The sequence below is a fragment of the Pseudophryne corroboree genome, chromosome 3 (genome assembly GCF_028390025.1).
Source record: "Pseudophryne corroboree isolate aPseCor3 chromosome 3, aPseCor3.hap2, whole genome shotgun sequence".
Classification (NCBI taxonomy): domain Eukaryota; kingdom Metazoa; phylum Chordata; class Amphibia; order Anura; family Myobatrachidae; genus Pseudophryne; species Pseudophryne corroboree.
The window spans coordinates 516,425,820-516,450,646 of record NC_086446.1 but is presented as its reverse complement, the minus strand read 5'-3'; the positions used below and the strand labels follow the sequence as shown (position 1 = coordinate 516,450,646).

General features: G+C 45.7%; 5 non-coding genes across 5 annotated transcripts; all 5 read left to right on the top strand.

Annotated features, from left to right (window-relative positions):
- Window positions 1-12,276: 12,276 nt before the first annotated feature.
- Window positions 12,277-12,467, top strand: LOC134899665 (U2 spliceosomal RNA). The gene has a single exon (XR_010173315.1). It is a non-coding gene; the product is annotated as a U2 spliceosomal RNA (small nuclear RNA).
- Window positions 12,468-13,732: 1,265 nt separating this feature from the next.
- Window positions 13,733-13,923, top strand: LOC134899663 (U2 spliceosomal RNA). The gene has a single exon (XR_010173314.1). It is a non-coding gene; the product is annotated as a U2 spliceosomal RNA (small nuclear RNA).
- A 1,265-nt stretch (window positions 13,924-15,188) lies between these two features.
- On the top strand, window positions 15,189-15,379 carry LOC134899662 (U2 spliceosomal RNA). The gene has a single exon (XR_010173313.1). It is a non-coding gene; the product is annotated as a U2 spliceosomal RNA (small nuclear RNA).
- Window positions 15,380-16,644: 1,265 nt separating this feature from the next.
- On the top strand, window positions 16,645-16,835 carry LOC134899661 (U2 spliceosomal RNA). Its single transcript, XR_010173312.1, has one exon. It is a non-coding gene; the product is annotated as a U2 spliceosomal RNA (small nuclear RNA).
- Window positions 16,836-18,100: 1,265 nt separating this feature from the next.
- On the top strand, window positions 18,101-18,291 carry LOC134899660 (U2 spliceosomal RNA). Its single transcript, XR_010173311.1, has one exon. It is a non-coding gene; the product is annotated as a U2 spliceosomal RNA (small nuclear RNA).
- Window positions 18,292-24,827: the final 6,536 nt, after the last annotated feature.

Here is a 24,827-nt window from a genome sequence, read left to right as displayed (position 1 = left end):
CTGTTAGAGGGTTTCGGCTAGCTGCTGGCGTGGGCACACACAGTAATGGTGTTTGAAGCAGCACCTCATGAGCTCAGTGTCCTGTCAGATGTGATTAAGAACCATTAACCCTCAGGAGCTTGGTTTGCCCCCCCTCTAAGTCCCACGAAGTAGGTGGACCGGTTGCCAACCAGTACTACCTGAAAATAAATAACTAAAATAAAGGAAACTCTCTTGAGCTCCAGGGAAATGCACCCGGCTACTTGGGCACATTTTTCTAAACTGAGTCTGGTAGGAGGGCATAGAGGTGATGAGCTAGCACACAAATACACACACTAAAAGTTTTTAAAGTGCCAGGCTCCAGTGGATGGACCCAAGCTATACCCCATGGTACTAAAGTACAGATCCCCAGTATCCACTAGGACGTTATAGAAAATAGGTTTAGTATAACCCTATTAAATATAGGCAGTGTATCTTACATAAGTTTTGTATAAATGTTATAATAATTAATTATACACCAATTGGTTAACACAGGAAATGATCAAGCCCGAGCAGCCGGCGAAAAGCATCTTCCGGTACTGCAGGAGTGAAACAACATGTTTGTTTAAGGTATGTTATACAGAAAAAGGTAATGTTTTAGTTATATATTTCTTTTAACTGCTTACCATATCCTTGTGCCAATCTCTCTGATATTGGTAGAGGACCACGAGCACTGAATTGATGGGAATAGTGTAACAATGCTTCTTTAACCACTTGATAGCCACATAATACAACCACTGGTGAATTACCCAGCCAAACAGTGAAGACTGGACCATTACCGCTTACACAGCTGTAACAGAACATAGAATTTATAGGCGACTCGTCACTTTTCAGGTAATCAATTTTAGTTTTTCCTAACCCAATATATAATAATGCTGGAGAGAAAAGAATTAAAAACTCTTAACTAAAGGGAAAATTTACTAATAATGTCATATGTATGGTGGAGTCTAATGAGGTGTGGCATCTTATCAGTGTATATTCTGCAGGAAATAAGATGTTTTGTCTTCATTCCATTACATTACAAGGACAGTATACTGTGTGTATATAGCTACATATTATATTTTATACATGCAAACTTTATGATTTAGTTGGGCATACATAATGTGCTCACTCTCAATTGTACTTGGTATAGCGCAGTCCAGATACTGATCCTTTTGGTAATACAGATATGAATAAAGGCATGGAAGGGAAAAATGCCCCCATTTAATTATGCAAACTCAAGACTCATTGTAAAATGAGGGATTCATATCACATGGGGTATGTTTGGTAAATTAGACAGAATAGGCTGTTATGGAAGGGATGATTTAGTGTAATCTTCAATGGATTGTGTATTCTGGCTATATGGATAGCAGTGAAAACCTGTCTCTTACATAATGATATATAATCTTGCCATAAACCATGAAAAAAAAAAAAAAAATATATATATATATATATATATATACATAGATATATATATATATATATATATATATATATCTAACAGCACAGTATGGCACTCCCAGTATGTGCAAATGCAGTTTGCTCCGGTGCCCTGCGTCAGTCACAGCCAGAGGTGGATTGGCCATAGGGTTTACAGGTAAGATTCCCGGTGGGCCGACGCACCTGTGGGGCCTGTTTTGTTAGAGGACATGTGGTCCTTTTTATAGACATAATGAATAAGATGCAAAATAATTTGCATATATCAAAATGACTTTGCCACTTAGCCTGTGATTGCAGATGATCTAGTGTATGCTCTGTCTGCCTGCTTGGCTGACATATAAGATTGAGTGAATAGTGATTGGGATACGGTTGGTGTAATAACCAAGAAAATATATCTTTCTAAAGAATGATATAGTTTCCTAAATTCTGAAGGCGTATCATATAATGTGCTCATAATATTAAATTTTATTTCTTTTTAACTTCCCCCTTGATGCTGGACATGCCCACTATCTGGAAAGTCTTGGGGGGAGGGTGCTGCTGCCATGGCCCATGGCTAGACCATACACCTCTGGTGCTGCCCATGTGGGGCCACTAGTACAAATTTTTCCAGGGCCACTTTTTGTTCCCAATCCGCCCCTGGTCACAGCTGAGAGAAATAATCACAAAGAAGCTGGCACTCATGAAGACTTGTAAAGAAGACACAGATACTGTAGCTTAAGTCAACGTTTCAGGGCTATGCCCTTTTATCAAGACCATATATAAAAATACATAAATACATACATACATACATACATACACACACACACACACACACACACACACACACACACACACACAGCACAAAAAGATGCGGCACTCAAAGCTTTATCCAATAAGTCACAACAACCATGAACTGATTTGTCAGCTTTGAGTGCTGCATCTTTTTGTGCTGTATGTCTGTTACATGAGGACACCGGCTGCAGTTGTCACAGTGCTTTTGGAGTACGGAACTCTGCTGCAAATAGATATATACAGGGCCGTTTCTAGCCAATTTGGCTCCCAGTGCGAGATTTAAAAATGCGCCCCCCATTCACATAGGAAAAAAATGCGCCCCCATAGATATAAAGAGGAAAAGAATGGGCTCGCCTAAGGTGCGCGCACTCATGACAAGAGGGTGTGGCCTCATTAAAATGGGTGTGGCTTTAAGGTGGGCGTGCCCTCATCTGATCTCATCCAAAAAAGTCCTCATTTTACACATTACAGCAGGCACGTGACCCCATTTTACACAGCACGGCAGGCAAGTGTCCCCATTGTACACATTGCGGCAGGCACGTGCCCCCATTTTACACAGTACAACAGGCAAGTGTCCCCATTTTACACAGCATGGCAGGCACGTGCCCCCATTTTACACAGTACAACAGGCAAGTGTCCCCATTTTACACAGCATGGCAGGCACGTGCCCCCATTTTACACAGTACAACAGGCACGTGCCCCCATTTTACACATTGCGGCAGGCACATGTCCCCATTTTACATATTGCAGCAGGCAAGTGTCCCCATTTTACACAGCATGGCAGTCACGTGCCCCCATTTTACACATTGCGGCAGGCACATGTCCCCATTTTACATATTGCAGCAGGCACGTGCCCCCATTTTACACATTACGGCAGGCAAGTGTCCCCATTTTACACATTGCGACAGGCACGTGCCCCCATTTTACACAGTACAACAGGCAAGTGTCCCCATTTTACACAGCATGGCAGGCACGTGCCCCCATTTTACACATTGCGGCAGGCACATGTCCCCATTTTACATATTGCAGCAGGCAAGTGTCCCCATTTTACACAGCATGGCAGGCACGTGCCCCCATTTTACACAGTACAACAGGCACGTGCCCCCATTTTACACATTGCGGCAGGCACATGTCCCCATTTTACATATTGCAGCAGGCAAGTGTCCCCATTTTACACAGCATGGCAGGCACGTGCCCCCATTTTACACATTGCGGCAGGCACATGTCCCCATTTTACACTTTATGGCAGGCACGTGCCCCCATTTTACACTTTACGGCAGGCAAGTGTCCCCACTTTACACATTGCGACAGGCACGTGCCCCCATTTTACACAGTACAACAGGCAAGTGTCCCCATTTTACACAGCATGGCAGGCACGTGCCCCCATTTTACACATTGCGGCAGGCACATGTCCCCATTTTACATATTGCAGCAGGCACGTGCCCCCATTTTACACTTTACGGCAGGCAAGTGTCCCCACTTTACACATTGCGACAGGCACGTGCCCCCATTTTACACAGTACAACAGGCAAGTGTCCCCATTTTACACAGCATGGCAGGCACGTGCCCCCATTTTACACAGTACAACAGGCAAGTGTCCCCATTTTACACAGCATGGCAGGCACGTGCCCCCATTTTACACAGTACAACAGGCAAGTGTCCCCATTTTACACAGCATGGCAGGCACGTGCCCCCATTTTACACAGTACAACAGGCACGTGCCCCCATTTTACACATTGCGGCAGGCACATGTCCCCATTTTACATTTTGCAGCAGGCACGTGCCCCCATTTTACACTTTACGGCAGGCAAGTGTCCCCATTTTACACATTGCGACAGGCACGTGCCCCCATTTTACACAGTACAACAGGCAAGTGTCCCCATTTTACACAGTACAACAGGCAAGTGTCCCCATTTTACACAGCATGGCAGGCACGTGCCCCCATTTTACACAGTACAACAGGCACGTGCCCCCATTTTACACATTGCGGCAGGCACATGTCCCCATTTTACATTTTGCAGCAGGCACGTGCCCCCATTTTACACATTGCGGCAGGAAAGTGTCCCTATTTTAGACAGTATGGCAGGAAAGTGTCCCTATTTTAGACAGTATGGCAGGAAAGTGTCCCTATTCTATGCAGTACGGCAGGCAAGTGTCAAGTGTGGGGGGGGGGGGGGAGATTAACAATTTACATGTGAAGATCTCCTTGCGCCGTCCGCCAGCACCTCCTCTTAACAGCTTGCTTGGCTCCCCCTCCTCCCTTTTCCCGAGTACTCTTGCTCGGGGGCTGAGTTTCGCGTATTGACGCTGTTGCGCAACCGCGTCATACCGTGAAGCTCCGCCCCCCCGAGCAGGAACCGCGTCATACCGTGAAACCCCGCCCCCCGAGCAGGAGTACTCGGGAAAAGGGAGGAGGGGGAAATCTGGGCCCTGTAATGTACTTGGTGCTTTTCCAGGGATGGGGTCAGCCTGGCTAGGTGCTAGAACTTTGTTCAGCATTGGGGCTGCTGCTTGGAATCAGCTTCTGCTCTGAACTAATGACCTTCAAATTACCTGCAAGTATTTAATCTGCCTGATTAGTTTCACCTGTGGTGCATGTAGGTATGTAATTACCCTCCATGAGAGTGGATGGCTGTTTGTTTCATTCATTCTTGTGCCATTCTTGGAATCTGCCTCTGAAGTTACTGATGTTTCTGTGATGTATAACTGTGTGATACAATTCCAGAATATTATCCTGTCAGGCATGCTTGTGTCTGGTGTTGCTCTCTTCCTTAACTCTGTACTTATCCACCTGAGCCTGTTCATGATAAATTGTACTTTGAAGATCTACCATTATGCCAGCTTCTGAATTCTGGACTTGTATATAATCTCTAAACTGTTAATTTAAATTTTTTACCTGTCCATGTCTCATGTCTATGTAATACCACAGGGGTTGGCAGGGTATGTCTAAAGCTAGGTATTAGAGATGAGTGTGTTTTGTTCCCTGAGAACCAAACCCCCCGAACTTCACGCTCAGAGTCCGAATCATAATCCAGCTCATGATTTCCTGCCAGACTTGGAAATCAGAACAATTCAAAACGTCATCATCCTGCTGTTGGATTCTCGTGGGGTTTTGATTACATATATGGAGCTGCATGTTCCCGCCATTTTCACTCCAGTCATTGAGAGTGTAGCGAAAGGACGTGTCTACTCAGTGTCTGTGCGGGGAAGTGTCGTGGCGACCTGCTCTTTTCTATCATTCCAGTGGTGCTGTCTTGTGCTTTTTCAGTCCAGTGGTGGTGTCCTGTGCTGCCATTAGTCCAGTGCTGCTGTATAAGTCGAGTCCAGTGCAGTGGGGCTGTGGTATGCTACATCAGTCCAGTGGTGGTGTCATCTTGTGTTGCATCAGTCCAGTCACTCCAGTATACACAGCCGTATAAGTCCAGCGGTACTGCCGTATACCTCCAGTGGTTCTGTCTTGTGCTGTATATTATTTACTCCAAATAAAAGGTTTATTAATATTTAATCCAAATAATTTTTGCAGTGTTTGCCCTGTGTGGTGTAGGGGTATGCTCTTCTGTGCCGCATATTGTTATATAGCTCCAGAAAAATAATGTAGAACAAAAATTTGGAGGATAAAATAGGTAAAGATCAAGAACCACTTGAAATGCCATCAATGTTGTCTGCCAAGGCCAATGCCCAATGTCATAGTAGAGGGCATGTAAAATCCAAAAAGCCAAAGTTCAGTCAAATGATCCAAAAAAAACAAGATTTTAAACCTACCAGTAAATCTTTTTCTCCTAGTCTGTAGAGGATGCTGGGGACTCCGTAAGGACCATGGGGTGTAGACGGGCTCCGCAGGAGACATGGTCACTATAAAGAACTTTAGAATGAGTGTGCACTGGCTCCTCCCTCTATGCCCCTCCTCCAGACCTCAGTTAGAGAAACTGTGCCCAGAGGAGATGGACAATACGAGGAAAGTATTTTGTTACTCTAAGGGTAAGATTCATACCAGCCCACACCATCCACACCGTATATCATGGAATATACACAACCAGTTAACCGTATGAACAAAACAGTATCCGCTAAAGACTGATCTCAACTGTAACATAACCCTTATGTAAGCCACAACTATATACAATCCTTGCAGAATTTGTTCGCACTGGGACGGGTGCCCAGCATCCTCTACGGACTAACTAGGAGAAAAAGATTTACCAGTAGGTTTAAAATCTTATTTTCTCTTACGTCCTAGAGGATGCTGGGGACTCCATGAGGACCACGGGGATTATACCAAAGTTCCAAAATGGGCGGGAGAGTGCGGATGACTTTGCAGCACCGATTGAGCAAGCATGAGGTCCTCATCAGCCAGGGTATCAAACTTGTAGAATTTTGCAAAGGTGTTTGAACCCGACCAAGTTTCTGCTTGGCATAGCTGTAATGCCGAGACACCTCGTGCAGCTGCCCAAGAAGAGGCCATCTACCTTTACCGAATTTTGTAACGAAAATCCAACCGTAGAATGAGTCTGATGAATCGTGTTACAGATCCAGCGAGCAATAGTCCGCTTAGAAGCAGGAGCGGCAACCTTGTTGGCTGCATACAGGACAAACAGTGCCTCTGTTTTCCTAACCCGAGGCGTTCTGGCTACATAAATGTTCAACGCCCTGACCACATCAAGGGACTCGGAATCCTCCTCCAAGTCCCGCGTAGCCACAGGCACCACAATAGGTTGGTTCATATGAAAAGAGGAACCAACCTTAGGCAAAAATTGAGGAGGATGAGTCCGCAACTCAGCTCTATCCATATGGAAAATCAGATAGGGGCTTTTATGAGATGAAGCCGCCAACTCAGACACTCATCTTGCCGATGCCAAGGCCAACAACATGACCACCTTCCAAGTGAGATACTTTAATTCCACGGATTGAAGAGGCTCAAACCAGGGAGACTTAAGGAATCGTAACAGTGTTAAGGTCCCATGGTGCCACTGGAGGCACAACAGGAGGGTGGATATGCAGCACTCCCTACACAAAAGTCTGGACTTCTGGGAGAGAAGACAATTCCTTCTGAAAGAAAATGGATAGGGCTGACTGAAATCCGAACCTTAATGGAGCCTAATTTTAGGCCCATATTCACCCCAGTCTGTAGGAAGTGGAGAAAATGGCCCAGATGGAAATGGAGAAGCATTCTTGGTTTCACACCAAGAGACATACTTTCTCGAGATACGGTGATAATGTTTTGTTGTCACCTCTTTCCTAGCCTTTATCAGAGTAGGGATGACCTCTTCTGGAATGCCCTTCCCTGCTGCTAGGATCTGGCGTTCCACTGCCATGCCATCAAATGCAGCTGCGGTAAGTCTTGGAACAGACAGGGCCCCTGTTGCAACAGGTCCTCTCTGAGAGGAAGTGGCCACGGATCTTCTGTGAGCATTTCCTGCAGATCCGTGTAACAGGCCCTTCGAAGCTTCCGCCATCGCTACCCTGCTCCTTGTGCCGCCTTGTTGGTTCACATGGGCCACTGCGGTGATGGTGTCTGACTGAATCAGAACTGGTTTCTGACTGAATCAGATCTGGTTGGTTGCGAAGCAGGGTCTCCGTTTGATGTAGTGCGTTGTATACGGCCCTTAATTCCAGGATGTTGATGTGAAGGCAAGTCTCCTCACTTGACCACAGAGCTTGGAATATCTTCCCTGTGTGACTGCTCCCCCACCCTCGGAGGCATCTAGAGATAAGAGAAGGAGACCTTGCTCATGGGCGAGTCTACGAGATTAAATACCCTATGGGTATTGTCAGATGCTTGCCTTCCCGGCACAAATCCGACCTGGTTGGGATGTATCATGGAGGGGAGAAGCGCATTCATTCAACCACCAAGCTATTAGTTTAGCATAAATTTTAATGTCCCTCCCCATTTAGTAACGCAATGGGGCGATAGTTTTTGGCTAGAAGTCAAGTCCTTCCCTGGTTTGGGGATCGTGACAATGCGAGCCTCCATCCACTTCTTTTTTTGGGAGAGTGCCCTGCCACTTCTTTTTTTGGGAGAGTGCCCTGAGAGGTAATTTCATTGTAGACAACCACCAGAGAGGGGGACTAGAAGATCCTGGAGTGGACTAGAAGATCCTTGAGTGAGGTATAAAAATCATTAATAAAGCCATCGGAGCCTGGCGCTTTATCTTTAGGGAGTGACTTAATCACCCTAAGAGTTTCCGTAGCGGTCCAAGGAGCATTCAGCGTCATTGTTCATCGGTAATGGAAGGGAGGTTCAAATCAGCGAGAAAGGCATTAATAGAAGAAAGAGTAGGTTGCGGGGTATAGAGGTCAGTCAAGATATTTTAAAGTTTGGAATATAAATCAGCAAAGTGATTTTATATATATATATATATATATATATATATATATATATATATATATATATATATATCCAAAGGGTTACATACTTTGGCGCCTGAGGATACAATAAGTTTAACTCTATTCCTAGTTTGCTGCGCTCTAAGTTTGCAAGCAAGCAGTTTCCCTGGTCTATTCCCTGCTAAGTAAAAATTTCTGGTGCATCCTGTTCAATGAAGCCTGGGTGTGCGCCATAAGCAATGTCTGGAGTTGTGATCTAGTGTCAACTAACTTAACTCTTTCTGGATGGATTTCGAGGGTCTATCTTGATTTTTGTCCTCCAATTATTTTATTTTAAACTCCAAATCATTCAGACATTTTTCCTGGAGTTTTTTAAGGTCTGCTCCCGCCTGTATTGCCGCCCCTCTAGCAACAGTTTATAAGTGCGCACCAAAAATTCAGGGTGGACGGCCAATAAATGAGGAGAAAGTATCCAAGGTCGGGCGGGGAATGTTGACTAGTAATATCCCAATTAAGAGTCAGTGGTGCATGGTCTGACTATGTTATTGGGATAATATCTACTGCTCTGGCAAATAGAATGGTCAAACGGGAATAGGAGTTGTGGACAGGAGAATAGTAGGTGTACTCATGTCCAAAGTGGTTTTGCACTTTCCAAATATCGTATAGGTCAAATTCAGTTAAGAGGTTACGAAAGGTTAGGCATGGGGCTTTATAGGATTCCAAATAGGAGGAAGAGGGGGCCTGGGACATCTGTCCAACTTAGGGTCAAGGACCAAGTTAAAGTCCCCTGTGAGGAGAAGTGAAATGAAATGAAATGAAAATGAAAAATGAATGAAAAAAATGAAAAATGAAAAAAAGAGAAACAGGGACAAATACAAATATGCTAATGTCCATAGTTGAATCTCGACCCGAAAGAGTCGACTTCAAGCGGTGGACCACTTTGGTTGGAGAGTTGTTTCGTGGATCCCGGAGTCATCGTGACAGAGATATCACACTCCAATAGCAACTTGACTCCAGATTCCAAAGAGGCAACTGTGTAAGACTTATTTTCATACGAGATGATAAGCTTCACCGGAAAACTCCATCGATAATTGATCTCTTGGTCACGAAGCACCAGAGTAATAGGGATAAATGATCGTCTTTTAGCCAAAGTCACAGCAGCTGAGAAATCCGGTAAGAGCTGTGATCTGCCAAGCACATCAGAATCTGAGTGTCTAGCCACTTTCAAGATGCGTTCTTTCGGCGTGAAGAAGTGCACTCTCAGGAGCGTATCCTGTGGGAGCGAGTGAGGAATGGAGCACGGTTTAGGCAGTCTATTAATCCTGTCTATGAGCAACTCTCTGGGATCAGTTCTATAAAAAATCTTCTATCTCATAATTCTGCACAGAATCGGCAATGCCTAGAATTTTGATATTATTACATCTAGATCAGTCATCGATATCTGTGATCTTGTTTTTAAATGCCTCAAGGTCACTTTGCTGTTGATCGTGGGCTGTTATGAGGTTGTTATGAGATGAGACCAATTCCTCTACTTCCTGTGCCAAATGGTTTGTACATTCTCCTAAAGTATGCAATTCCATCTTATCCTTTCGAACATCCGCTCCTCTCGAACAGCCACTGTGAGATCTTGAGTCAGCAATGTTGTAAACGCTGAGAGGGCTTGATACAGAGTTTTGCCTGTTAGAGTAGCTTCAGAGTCGGGTTCAACACCCGGTATAGAAGCAGGTCTGCAGGTAATATCTTGCTCAGAATTTGCTGGAGGGGACTTCCGTACATAGGAGGTAGGAGCTGCTTTCTGTGATGGGAAAGATACTCTACGAGGCAGCACCTCTTTAACATTTTTTGTAGTGAGGGAGGGAGGGAGGGAGGGAGGGAGGGAGGGAGGGAGGCAGGCAGGCAGGCAGGCAGGCAGGCAGGCAGGCATTCCGAAGAAGCATAAGCCTTGCAGGTGAGGCGGCAGTGCTGGAAAGATCAAGGATCCCGGAGGATTAGGTAAGCATTAAGGCCAAGTGTGGTGTTGTAAGGATCAACTGGACTACATCACAAGAGGCCGTGATAGTTGACCATCAGTTGCCTGCAGTGCCTAAAGAGCAGACTCCCCACACGCAGAGAGCAGGGAGACGTCAGGCACACAGCAGCCACCAGCACAGTTTCACAGTATTTAAATGGACGGTTCCTCACTGGGTGGCCACTCACCTCCAGGTATATTCCCACTTCACCTCCAGAAGCAGGGCACTTCCAATTGTGCTGCACATCTGATCAAGGCCGCGGTTCTCGGTTCCAGGTTAGGCCTCAGGCGCCCAGGGAGGTAGTAGACCCTGCTATTCCATCTCAGTATGATGTAGGAGGTCTCCGGGTGGTAGCTGGTGCTTGTTTGAGCATGATGCTGCGTCTGATGGGCATGCAGGTGGAGAAACCGCTGTTGGAGATAGCTGGAAGGAAGGCCACAGCTTCGGAGGGCAGAGTATAAGAGCCCAGAGTATAAGAGCTGCTGATGGTCTAGAGCGGGCAAGGGGGTCAGGAGCCCCAGCTTGGAGGTAAGTGGGAGCCGGCACGGTTGGTTATTTGCGCGACTGCGGAATGGGACTTAGGGCTCCCCCCCCCCAAAAAAAAGAGTCGGTTAAGGGGCCCCCTCACCACTGTGTCCCAGATAAGGCAGCCAGCCGCTGGCAGCAAGAATTAGAGAGGGATCCTGGAGGTATTGTATTTTAAAAGCATGGTCAGTAGGAGGTCACAGAAAGCACGTCCCTACATCTCATTGGCTAGGCCATTCCCCCCAATCATCAACCTTTTTGTCATCTACGTTTGAGAACTATATGGTTTTGCTATATGAGTTGTGTATGCTGAGAATAATTTCTTTCTTTCAGACTGTTACCCGTGCATGTGCATGGAGTATTATCCATCCACTCATCCCCTAACTGTTAATCATGGGCTGTGTTTGGAAAATATAGTCATTCATTACATACATAATTAATATGCAATATCTGTAACTATATTGTTTGTGAATATTTAATATAAACATAAATCATCTGTTTTTTGCACAATTATACAGCCTCTGGAAGTATGAATCTACTTATATCGCATCCCTTTATAAATTATGGTTATTACTGAAAGTAATATTTTGTGTTATGTTTATTTTTAAATCCATTTACTATTTTAATTACTAACAAATTAAAGCAATAAAAAGAATACAATTATGTAAGTTTATGATGTATTTCCCTAAAAATATCATTACTTCATCATAATATAGTAATATACCTGTAATATATAATAATGGATTATCATTGAAACTTGCATTGCCTAGATTAGCATAATAAATAAATATGTTACTGAATTATGTTAAAGACCACTGGAAATACCATGCAGTTATGAACAAGTGTGATGTATTAGTGTTATTTCTAAAGTTTCCAAATATATAAATATGTAAATAAAAGCAGATATCAAATTTTTTCCAAGAAATGTCCGAACTTCATAAAGTAATGATTTCATTTATAAAATGTTTAAATTTTATTTTATAAAATACTAAACAGTCTCCATAAGCTAAAAGGAGACTATATCAAAAGTGTAATATAAGGAAAATCTCAATCTATATATATGCTTTTGCATTCGTCGTCGTCGTCGCCGCCGCCAACCAAAGTCAAGTCAATCTGCAGATAGTATAGCGTAAGCGTGCGTGGGGGAGGGTGATTCTCCATGATGGATTGTAGATCCTGTTTCGGTTGCGCCGGTCCCTCAGCCCACATTCGGGTTATCGCTTCTCGGCCTTTTGGCTAAGATCAAGTGTAGTATCTGTTCTTATCAGTTTAATATCTGATACGCCCCCTATCTGGGGGCCATATATTAAATGGATTTTTAGAACAGGGAGATGGAAGAAGAGCTTGCTCTGTCCACTCCACGCATTGACCCGGTATTGCAGTACCTCCGGGACCGGTGCACCTTTCCTAATCTGTATTCCAAAAATAGATGAATGATGACTTCTCAGCTTATTCCCCAGGATTTGCAATGTTTTTTTGCCTGCTGCATTGATAAACTCTTGGATTTTGTAAGCATGCTTTTTATACTGTGTCAAAATTGTATTCAATCTTTGCTGTCTATTAAAATGTTACAATGGATGAATAAAAGCACGTGTGAACTACTGTGTGGAGTCTTATTTATCGTCTACTTCTTGTCTCCATTGAATTCCCTCCTTCTGCACAAGACAAATTGAAACAGTTGATCAGCATTTGGATGTGAGGCCTACGTAGGCCTAATTCTTGAATGCAAACTAAGTACGAACGAAGAAGCATTACCACTTCGAAATGAATTCCTACATTTTTAACTTACTATCATGATCATCCTTTCGGCTGGTCTTTTCGACCTGGTCATGTTTGGAACTAATTTTTATTTTAGTGGCGGTGGTGTCCACGCTGGTTGCAGGAGGTGTGGATAGTTGCTGTTACAGGCACTAAAGGCACAAGCTCTGCAGTATGTGTATATGCTGCATCCATCTCCTGGTGTGTGTCTCCCTCAAGTGGATGTCAGTTAGCAAGCCAAGCAAATGCAGTCCGTACAGCCAAGCACATTGTGACATCACGTGTGTCGCATAATGATGACATCACATGTGTCGCATCATGATGACATCATAGAGTGTGCATCATGATGACATCACAGAGCCCTCACACTGTAGTGAAAAATTGAAATCTGCCAGGATGAACGGGTTGGTTGAAACAATCCAGATTTTAGAGACAGGAGGTTCAAGGCAGCCAGGGAACCTTCCATTGCAGAATGAATGTCCCACTGCTTAAGTGATGAAGTGCAAGTGCATAGCATTGTGTCAATGTGATAAGCACGGAGCCAGCAGGGACAGACGGGACGGGCGGCAGACGTCTGGTGGGTGTGGTTGTCGGAGGCGGACCAAATGCAAATGATTGTGCATCAGCCAGCCAGTCAGTCAGTCAAGCAGCCAGCAAGACAGGAGAGGAGAGAAAACTCACGATGCAGGAGTGAGTGATGGAATGTGGTTGCGCGCGCGCCTGGGTGACTGCCTGCTTGTCAGTCCGGACTTCTCCTTCCTTCTCCCTCTTCTTTGCTGGGATCGCCGCCGCCAACCAAAGTCAAGTCAATCTGCAGATAGTATAGCGTAAGCGTGCGTGGGGGAGGGTGATTCTCCATGATGGATTGTAGATCCTGTTTCGGTTGCGCCGGTCCCTCAGCCCACATTCGGGTTATCGCTTCTCGGCCTTTTGGCTAAGATCAAGTGTAGTATCTGTTCTTATCAGTTTAATATCTGATACGCCCCCTATCTGGGGGCCATATATTAAATGGATTTTTAGAACAGGGAGATGGAAGAAGAGCTTGCTCTGTCCACTCCACGCATTGACCCGGTATTGCAGTACCTCCGGGACCGGTGCACCTTTCCTAATCTGTATTCCAAAAATAGATGAATGATGACTTCTCAGCTTATTCCCCAGGATTTGCAATGTTTTTTTGCCTGCTGCATTGATAAACTCTTGGATTTTGTAAGCATGCTTTTTATACTGTGTCAAAATTGTATTCAATCTTTGCTGTCTATTAAAATGTTACAATGGATGAATAAAAGCACGTGTGAACTACTGTGTGGAGTCTTATTTATCGTCTACTTCTTGTCTCCATTGAATTCCCTCCTTCTGCACAAGACAAATTGAAACAGTTGATCAGCATTTGGATGTGAGGCCTACGTAGGCCTAATTCTTGAATGCAAACTAAGTACGAACGAAGAAGCATTACCACTTCGAAATGAATTCCTACATTTTTAACTTACTATCATGATCATCCTTTCGGCTGGTCTTTTCGACCTGGTCATGTTTGGAACTAATTTTTATTTTAGTGGCGGTGGTGTCCACGCTGGTTGCAGGAGGTGTGGATAGTTGCTGTTACAGGCACTAAAGGCACAAGCTCTGCAGTATGTGTATATGCTGCATCCATCTCCTGGTGTGTGTCTCCCTCAAGTGGATGTCAGTTAGCAAGCCAAGCAAATGCAGTCCGTACAGCCAAGCACATTGTGACATCACGTGTGTCGCATAATGATGACATCACATGTGTCGCATCATGATGACATCATAGAGTGTGCATCATGATGACATCACAGAGCCCTCACACTGTAGTGAAAAATTGAAATCTGCCAGGATGAACGGGTTGGTTGAAACAATCCAGATTTTAGAGACAGGAGGTTCAAGGCAGCCAGGGAACCTTCCATTGCAGAATGAATGTCCCACTGCTTAAGTGATGAAGTGCAAGTGCATAGCATTGTGTCAATGTGATAAGCACGGAGCCAGCAGGGACAGACGGGACGGGCGGCAGACGTCTGGTGGGTGTGGTTGTCGGAGGCGGACCAAATGCAAATGATTGTGCATCAGCCAGCCAGTCAGTCAGTCAAGCAGCCAGCAAGACAGGAGAGGAGAGAAAACTCACGATGCAGGAGTGAGTGATGGAATGTGGTTGCGCGCGCGCCTGGGTGACTGCCTGCTTGTCAGTCCGGACTTCTCCTTCCTTCTCCCTCTTCTTTGCTGGGATCGCCGCCGCCAACCAAAGTCAAGTCAATCTGCAGATAGTATAGCGTAAGCGTGCGTGGGGGAGGGTGATTCTCCATGATGGATTGTAGATCCTGTTTCGGTTGCGCCGGTCCCTCAGCCCACATTCGGGTTATCGCTTCTCGGCCTTTTGGCTAAGATCAAGTGTAGTATCTGTTCTTATCAGTTTAATATCTGATACGCCCCCTATCTGGGGGCCATATATTAAATGGATTTTTAGAACAGGGAGATGGAAGAAGAGCTTGCTCTGTCCACTCCACGCATTGACCCGGTATTGCAGTACCTCCGGGACCGGTGCACCTTTCCTAATCTGTATTCCAAAAATAGATGAATGATGACTTCTCAGCTTATTCCCCAGGATTTGCAATGTTTTTTTGCCTGCTGCATTGATAAACTCTTGGATTTTGTAAGCATGCTTTTTATACTGTGTCAAAATTGTATTCAATCTTTGCTGTCTATTAAAATGTTACAATGGATGAATAAAAGCACGTGTGAACTACTGTGTGGAGTCTTATTTATCGTCTACTTCTTGTCTCCATTGAATTCCCTCCTTCTGCACAAGACAAATTGAAACAGTTGATCAGCATTTGGATGTGAGGCCTACGTAGGCCTAATTCTTGAATGCAAACTAAGTACGAACGAAGAAGCATTACCACTTCGAAATGAATTCCTACATTTTTAACTTACTATCATGATCATCCTTTCGGCTGGTCTTTTCGACCTGGTCATGTTTGGAACTAATTTTTATTTTAGTGGCGGTGGTGTCCACGCTGGTTGCAGGAGGTGTGGATAGTTGCTGTTACAGGCACTAAAGGCACAAGCTCTGCAGTATGTGTATATGCTGCATCCATCTCCTGGTGTGTGTCTCCCTCAAGTGGATGTCAGTTAGCAAGCCAAGCAAATGCAGTCCGTACAGCCAAGCACATTGTGACATCACGTGTGTCGCATAATGATGACATCACATGTGTCGCATCATGATGACATCATAGAGTGTGCATCATGATGACATCACAGAGCCCTCACACTGTAGTGAAAAATTGAAATCTGCCAGGATGAACGGGTTGGTTGAAACAATCCAGATTTTAGAGACAGGAGGTTCAAGGCAGCCAGGGAACCTTCCATTGCAGAATGAATGTCCCACTGCTTAAGTGATGAAGTGCAAGTGCATAGCATTGTGTCAATGTGATAAGCACGGAGCCAGCAGGGACAGACGGGACGGGCGGCAGACGTCTGGTGGGTGTGGTTGTCGGAGGCGGACCAAATGCAAATGATTGTGCATCAGCCAGCCAGTCAGTCAGTCAAGCAGCCAGCAAGACAGGAGAGGAGAGAAAACTCACGATGCAGGAGTGAGTGATGGAATGTGGTTGCGCGCGCGCCTGGGTGACTGCCTGCTTGTCAGTCCGGACTTCTCCTTCCTTCTCCCTCTTCTTTGCTGGGATCGCCGCCGCCAACCAAAGTCAAGTCAATCTGCAGATAGTATAGCGTAAGCGTGCGTGGGGGAGGGTGATTCTCCATGATGGATTGTAGATCCTGTTTCGGTTGCGCCGGTCCCTCAGCCCACATTCGGGTTATCGCTTCTCGGCCTTTTGGCTAAGATCAAGTGTAGTATCTGTTCTTATCAGTTTAATATCTGATACGCCCCCTATCTGGGGGCCATATATTAAATGGATTTTTAGAACAGGGAGATGGAAGAAGAGCTTGCTCTGTCCACTCCACGCATTGACCCGGTATTGCAGTACCTCCGGGACCGGTGCACCTTTCCTAATCTGTATTCCAAAAATAGATGAATGATGACTTCTCAGCTTATTCCCCAGGATTTGCAATGTTTTTTTGCCTGCTGCATTGATAAACTCTTGGATTTTGTAAGCATGCTTTTTATACTGTGTCAAAATTGTATTCAATCTTTGCTGTCTATTAAAATGTTACAATGGATGAATAAAAGCACGTGTGAACTACTGTGTGGAGTCTTATTTATCGTCTACTTCTTGTCTCCATTGAATTCCCTCCTTCTGCACAAGACAAATTGAAACAGTTGATCAGCATTTGGATGTGAGGCCTACGTAGGCCTAATTCTTGAATGCAAACTAAGTACGAACGAAGAAGCATTACCACTTCGAAATGAATTCCTACATTTTTAACTTACTATCATGATCATCCTTTCGGCTGGTCTTTTCGACCTGGTCATGTTTGGAACTAATTTTTATTTTAGTGGCGGTGGTGTCCACGCTGGTTGCAGGAGGTGTGGATAGTTGCTGTTACAGGCACTAAAGGCACAAGCTCTGCAGTATGTGTATATGCTGCATCCATCTCCTGGTGTGTGTCTCCCTCAAGTGGATGTCAGTTAGCAAGCCAAGCAAATGCAGTCCGTACAGCCAAGCACATTGTGACATCACGTGTGTCGCATAATGATGACATCACATGTGTCGCATCATGATGACATCATAGAGTGTGCATCATGATGACATCACAGAGCCCTCACACTGTAGTGAAAAATTGAAATCTGCCAGGATGAACGGGTTGGTTGAAACAATCCAGATTTTAGAGACAGGAGGTTCAAGGCAGCCAGGGAACCTTCCATTGCAGAATGAATGTCCCACTGCTTAAGTGATGAAGTGCAAGTGCATAGCATTGTGTCAATGTGATAAGCACGGAGCCAGCAGGGACAGACGGGACGGGCGGCAGACGTCTGGTGGGTGTGGTTGTCGGAGGCGGACCAAATGCAAATGATTGTGCATCAGCCAGCCAGTCAGTCAGTCAAGCAGCCAGCAAGACAGGAGAGGAGAGAAAACTCACGATGCAGGAGTGAGTGATGGAATGTGGTTGCGCGCGCGCCTGGGTGACTGCCTGCTTGTCAGTCCGGACTTCTCCTTCCTTCTCCCTCTTCTTTGCTGGGATCGCCGCCGCCAACCAAAGTCAAGTCAATCTGCAGATAGTATAGCGTAAGCGTGCGTGGGGGAGGGTGATTCTCCATGATGGATTGTAGATCCTGTTTCGGTTGCGCCGGTCCCTCAGCCCACATTCGGGTTATCGCTTCTCGGCCTTTTGGCTAAGATCAAGTGTAGTATCTGTTCTTATCAGTTTAATATCTGATACGCCCCCTATCTGGGGGCCATATATTAAATGGATTTTTAGAACAGGGAGATGGAAGAAGAGCTTGCTCTGTCCACTCCACGCATTGACCCGGTATTGCAGTACCTCCGGGACCGGTGCACCTTTCCTAATCTGTATTCCAAAAATAGATGAATGATGACTTCTCAGCTTATTCCCCAGGATTTGCAATGTTTTTTTGCCTGCTGCATTGATAAACTCTTGGATTTTGTAAGCATGCTTTTTATACTGTGTCAAAATTGTATTCAATCTTTGCTGTCTATTAAAATGTTACAATGGATGAATAAAAGCACGTGTGAACTACTGTGTGGAGTCTTATTTATCGTCTACTTCTTGTCTCCATTGAATTCCCTCCTTCTGCACAAGACAAATTGAAACAGTTGATCAGCATTTGGATGTGAGGCCTACGTAGGCCTAATTCTTGAATGCAAACTAAGTACGAACGAAGAAGCATTACCACTTCGAAATGAATTCCTACATTTTTAACTTACTATCATGATCATCCTTTCGGCTGGTCTTTTCGACCTGGTCATGTTTGGAACTAATTTTTATTTTAGTGGCGGTGGTGTCCACGCTGGTTGCAGGAGGTGTGGATAGTTGCTGTTACAGGCACTAAAGGCACAAGCTCTGCAGTATGTGTATATGCTGCATCCATCTCCTGGTGTGTGTCTCCCTCAAGTGGATGTCAGTTAGCAAGCCAAGCAAATGCAGTCCGTACAGCCAAGCACATTGTGACATCACGTGTGTCGCATAATGATGACATCACATGTGTCGCATCATGATGACATCATAGAGTGTGCATCATGATGACATCACAGAGCCCTCACACTGTAGTGAAAAATTGAAATCTGCCAGGATGAACGGGTTGGTTGAAACAATCCAGATTTTAGAGACAGGAGGTTCAAGGCAGCCAGGGAACCTTCCATTGCAGAATGAATGTCCCACTGCTTAAGTGATGAAGTGCAAGTGCATAGCATTGTGTCAATGTGATAAGCACGGAGCCAGCAGGGACAGACGGGACGGGCGGCAGACGTCTGGTGGGTGTGGTTGTCGGAGGCGGACCAAATGCAAATGATTGTGCATCAGCCAGCCAGTCAGTCAGTCAAGCAGCCAGCAAGACAGGAGAGGAGAGAAAACTCACGATGCAGGAGTGAGTGATGGAATGTGGTTGCGCGCGCGCCTGGGTGACTGCCTGCTTGTCAGTCCGGACTTCTCCTTCCTTCTCCCTCTTCTTTGCTGGGATCGCCGCCGCCAACCAAAGTCAAGTCAATCTGCAGATAGTATAGCGTAAGCGTGCGTGGGGGAGGGTGATTCTCCATGATGGATTGTAGATCCTGTTTCGGTTGCGCCGGTCCCTCAGCCCACATTCGGGTTATCGCTTCTCGGCCTTTTGGCTAAGATCAGGTGCACTTGTGGGCCTGATCTGGCCTATAGGATTCAGGGTTTCCCTTTTGGGGACTCTGGGAGCTTGAGAGAAGTGGATCACAACTCGCTGGAGTCTCTGCGGCTGCCAGGATGACAAGTGCAAAAAACACGTTCAGGATCCAGCTGGATAGGACAGTGGGAGGACAGCACCGCACATTAATGCACGTTTGGCATAAAATCATGGTACCTTTGGCAAAAGTGGAAAAAGACGACATATACTGCATACAGGAGTTTGCCAACGCGGGGACTTTCGACATCACCTTCCATTTTCCGGAGACCTGCATCAACGCATATGAGAGGGTAAGAGCCCATATTAATGAGCCCCTCCTCCAGGGGTGGACTTTGCTGCCCTTATTCATGGGAGCAGAACGGCCCCTGACAGTACATATGTACGACCCCTTTGTAGAACCGGACCAAATAAGGGCATTCCTGACCAGATACTGCTCGTCTGTCCGCGGCGGTATGCGCCTACAGAACTATGTGGGCATTTTCAATGGAAAAACGCGGTTCTGGGTGCGGCTGCGCCTGGACCCTGGGGGGATCGGGGGTGTTATGCACCCACCCGCAAATTTTTCGATTGGCGGTGCAAGGGGTTTTTTATTTTACCCAGACCAGCCTCTATATTGTAGAAACTGTTTTTCCTTTGGACACACAAAGGAGGCTTGTATGAAAGGAAAATGCTGCCGTAATTGTGGAATGGGAGACCACGAAGCTGCGCAATGTCCCCAAAAAAAAAAGTGCGATCTGTGTGGGAGTCAAGACCACTTAATGAGAACCTGCACGAGGCTTATAGATACCCCGCCATCTGCAGCAAGTGTGCTTGGCAAATTAAATGCCCCCAAGGTGGCCCCTGTGTCATCAGAAGTGTGTGCGAGTGATTCACTGGTGCAAGTATCGGAAACTGCCAGCACCCCGGCCGGGGTGTCTGATCCTGCTTCTACTGTTATGCCTGACGAGACTCCCCTTGTAACAGCCCCTCCTGAGGTGTCTGGCGCCGTGGCGCCAATTCTACAGGCTGAGGGGGAGCCCCCCCTGATGGTGACAGAGCGCTGGGTGAGACGTGACCCTGCTGCAGCGGCTCCGGCTGTGATCGCTGCTGCTGCTGCGGCCGCCGGGGGTAGCGCTCAGGAGATCGAGGATGCGCTTAGCCCCGCCCCCCCGCGGCTCAGCGGCTCAGCTGTCATTGATGAATTCCTCTCACAGCCGCCGGATAGCTCCGCTGCGAGTAGCGCAGCGGAGGACAGAAGGAGAGAGTGGCTGCAGTCCTCGGATGCGGACTCTGAAGATTCAGATGCCTCAGTGGAGTGGGATACAGTATCAGGGGGGGGAGGAAGCCCAACAGTGTCCAGAGCAGCGTCCGTGGTGGAGGAGGATTTTACAGTAGTAAAAAACAAGAGAAGTGCTTCTGCTGCAGGCTCTGCAAAACGGCAGAGGCTGACAGGTACTCACAACATTCCTACCAGTAATCGTTATGATGGATTGTCTGTGGAGGAGGGGGAGGAGGGGGGGATGGAAGTGTCTGCTTCTGTGGAGACTGTGGGGGAGGAGGCTGATTCCATGGCTTCTAGTGCCCCTACATATATATCTGATGTGCCTGCACCTATTGCTGGAGAGGGGCAGGGGGGCTCCCCTGTTACCTCATACCTGGCAGAGGAGGCTGTTCAGTCGTTCATGGAGACCTGCACTGGGACCTGAAGCCGTGACGTCATATATCTTGCTGTAAAATGTTTTACCCCCTTTAATTGTATCTCATGCTGGCTAAGTCCTTCTCTATAGTGTCCCTGAATGTTCGGGGACTTAAATCCAAGGCCAGACGCATTGCTATATTAAATGAGCTACACTGTAATGGGGGTGATTTGTTCTGCTTGCAGGAATGTGGTATTGCTGAGGCTCCTGCAGCTGCTGACTGGCCTCATGGAGTATCTGTGTGGTCAGGCTCACGGCTGAATAAGAATGATGGAGTGGGTGTTTTAGCGAGGGGACGGGATTTTTCTTTTATTTCATATACTATTATTGTTCCGGGTAGATGCCTTTTGGTACATATTAGTTATAAGGGTTTTGAATTTCGTTTATTCAACGTTTATGCGCCGGCTGATAAAGCCGAGCGGATACAGTTATTGGAAAAGGTAACTTATTTTTTGCCGGGTCGATTGCCTGTGATGATGGTTGGGGATTTTAATTGTATTATGGATGTGAAGGATAGGAGGAGTGCGGGTGTGAGTCGTGTGGATGTGACAGGGAATATGTTAAAGAGGTTGATTGCGGATTTTAGTTTGGTGGATGTGGCGCGTGTGAGTAGTGCGAATGATCCAAAACCTACTTATAAAGCAGATAGAGGTATGATTGTGTCAAGGTTGGATTATGTGTTTTTAGGTAAGAGTGTGCGTTACGTGTCTTTTGATCAGCGGTGTGTGGTGTATTCGGATCATGAATGTTTGGTGTGTAAGATCGAGTGTGGGAGTGATGTGAAGTATGGAAGGGGCGTGTGGAAGCTGAATGTTCGGTTGCTGGAGGATGAGTATGTGCGCAAATGTTTTCGTGTGCGATATGGTCAGTGGCGTGAGCGTAAAAAGGATTTTGCGAATGTTCTTGAATGGTGGGTATGGGTGAAACGTATGATTGGTGGGTTTTTTCGGAAAATTGGATGTACTGTGGCGCGGAAGAAACGTCTGCAGTATGATTGGGCCCTGAAGCGGTTGGATTTTTTGTATGCTATGAGAGAGTTGGGTGAGGATGTGTCTGAGGATATTAGGAGCGTGCGGCGTGAGGTGGATGACTGTTTGTATGAGAAAGGGCGTAGCTTGATTTTTAGGTCAAAAGTTGAACATTTGGAGAAAGATGAAACGTGTAGTAGATTTTTCTTTAAGAAAGTGTGTGGGGCGGCTAGGGATATGGATGTGCTGTTGGATGATAGTGGTGTGGATGTTCGTGATAGTAATGGGATTATGTTTGAAGTTGAACGTTTTTATAAGAAATTATATGAGTGGAAGAATATGGATGTGGATATGGCTGATGAGGCTCTGAGTGCAATAACGGAGACAGTGGATGCGAGTGAGTGTGACATGTTAATGACCACGGTGACGGAATGTGAGGTTGAGTCGGTTTTGAAAAGCATGCGTAAGAATAAGTCGCCTGGATGTGATGGGTTGCCGATCGAGTTCTATGTGTGTATGTGGGATGTGATTAAAGCTGATTTTGTGGAGGTTTTGAGTTATATTTTTGATTCTGGTGGTATGATTGATGAGATGAAAGAGGGTGTGGTTGTGTTGATATACAAGAAGGGTGAAAGGAAAGTGTTGGCAAATTGGAGGCCAATCACGTTGTTGAATGTAGATTACAAGATGTATGCTAAGTTGTTGGCATGGCGAATGAAGGAGGTGCTTGGGCAAGTGATTGGAGAAGAACAAGTGTGTGCGGTGCCTGGAAGAAGAGTGACTGATAATTTGATGTTGTTTAGAGATCTGATTGGAGATAGTTTGGGACGAAAGGAGGATATGTATGTTATGTCTTTAGATTTTGAAAAAGCGTATGATAGAGTATGTCATGTGTTCATGTTCAGAGTTTTGAAGAGTATGGGGTTTCCGGATGGTTTTGTGCGTAAGGTGCAGGGATTGTATGTTGATGCGTTTAGTCGGATTTTGGTGAATGGGAACCTGAGCGATCATGTGAGAGTGGATTCGGGGGTCAGACAAGGATGCCCCTTGTCACCCATTCTTTTTATTTGTGTGTTGGAACCGTTGCTGTGTATGTTGCGTGCAGATAAAGTGATGCGTGGGCTCTTGGTGCCTGGGAGTGGTGGAAAGTGTGTAAAAGTGTTGGCATATATGGATGATGTTGTGGTTGTGGGGCAGTCGAAAGTGGCTTTGGAGAGGGCGAAGTTGCGCGTGTCCTTATTTTGTGGTGCGTCTGCGTTTCGAGTGAATTGGGATAAATCTAAGTTGAAAGTGTTTGGAAATGCGTCAGTGAGTGATAATCAAATGGAATGTGTGAGCGGGGGTTTGAAAGTTTTGGGAGTGATTTTTGATGAGAATTTGAAAGGAAAAGAAAGTTGGGATGTTGTGGGTCGAAAAGTGGCTCAGAAGGTAAACTTCTGGAGTCTGAGGAAAATGACTATTTTTGGCAAAGTGCTAATTATTAAAGCTGTGGTGTTGCCTATGCTCTTATATGTTGCAAACGTTTTCCCTCCGGGAAGTGGTTGTGTGAAGAAGCTAAATCGGATATTGTTTCTTTTTTTCTGGGGTGGTCGGATGGAGAGATTGAAGCGAGTGTTTGTGGTGAAAGAGTGTAAAAATGGAGGTGTTAATTTTCCAAATTTGGAAGTGTTTTTTGGGATAAACTATATTTGTCAGGTTTTGCGTATGTTGGATGGGAGCACAAAAGCGGCGTGCATGATGCGTTATATGGCGGGTTGGATGTTGTGTGGTTTGAAGTGGAGAGTGAGAGATAATGCAGTACCAATGGCATATCATGTGAGTGGGTGGTATTCTTTGGTTGAATCTTTTATCCGTAAGTTTGAGTTGTTAGAGGTGAGCTTGGAAGAATGGAGGGACAAAAAGAAAGTGGTTCGGCGTTTGAAAGATAGGGAGGATTTTTGTGTGATTGAGGGGTTGACGTCTAAGGAGAGTGCTATAGCATGGACGGGATTACGTGTGAGTGGGCAGACAAATAGACAGAGAGAGATTGTGTGGATGAAGCTACATGGAGTCTTGCCGGTGAGGGAGTTTCAGAAGAAGAGGGATTTGGTACGATCGGCTGAATGTCCGAGGGCATCTTGTCTAGGATGTGAAAGTGGGCTGCATTTGTTTTGGAATTGTGGATATGCTCAGAGTGTGTGGAAGGTGTTGGGTGGTTTATGTAAGGAGTTGACTGGGGTTAGGATGATGAGTTGGAAGGTGGCTATGTATGGTTTAGGGGCGAGTGGTAAGGTAAATAAGCGTCTGTTATGGTTATTCATGGCATGTGTGTCGGAAGTGTTGTGGGACGTGCGGAATATTTTGGTGTTCAAAAAGGATGATATTGTTGTTAAAGAATGTGTGCGGATGGCTTTGGGAAAGCTGTATTTTTGTTTTCAGTGGGATAGGCACAAGGGTGGTGTTGAGGATGCGGAAGGCTTGTGGAAACATAGGAAGTGGAAGGCCCTGGTGGAGTGTTGAGGAGTGTGGAGTGGGGTTGTATGTTTCGTTGCCGTTTGTAATTGTTTATTGCCAAATTTATGACTAA